We start from the raw sequence: 253 nt of genomic DNA, 5'->3' as shown, positions 1-253 counted from the left end.
GTCTATCTGTCCAGATGGGGCAGGGGTAGAAGGGGCTAGCTATGAGAGGAAGGTGCTCGGTGGACATCCAGTTGTAAATAAGGCTGGGAATAAATAGCTGAATATTAATTCATTTGAGTAATATTAAAACTGTTCAAGTAGAAAACAATTGCTTTCTTTTCTGTTTGCCCAGAGATCTGACTGACTGCAACTTGGAAAGGAGACGGCCCTGCTGGACAGAGACCTCCCTCCTGCTTTGGGTGGGTCGACCAGT

Source organism: Microtus pennsylvanicus, unplaced genomic scaffold (assembly GCF_037038515.1).
Source record: "Microtus pennsylvanicus isolate mMicPen1 unplaced genomic scaffold, mMicPen1.hap1 Scaffold_248, whole genome shotgun sequence".
Classification (NCBI taxonomy): Eukaryota; Metazoa; Chordata; class Mammalia; order Rodentia; family Cricetidae; genus Microtus; species Microtus pennsylvanicus.
This window is presented reverse-complemented; position numbering follows the sequence as displayed.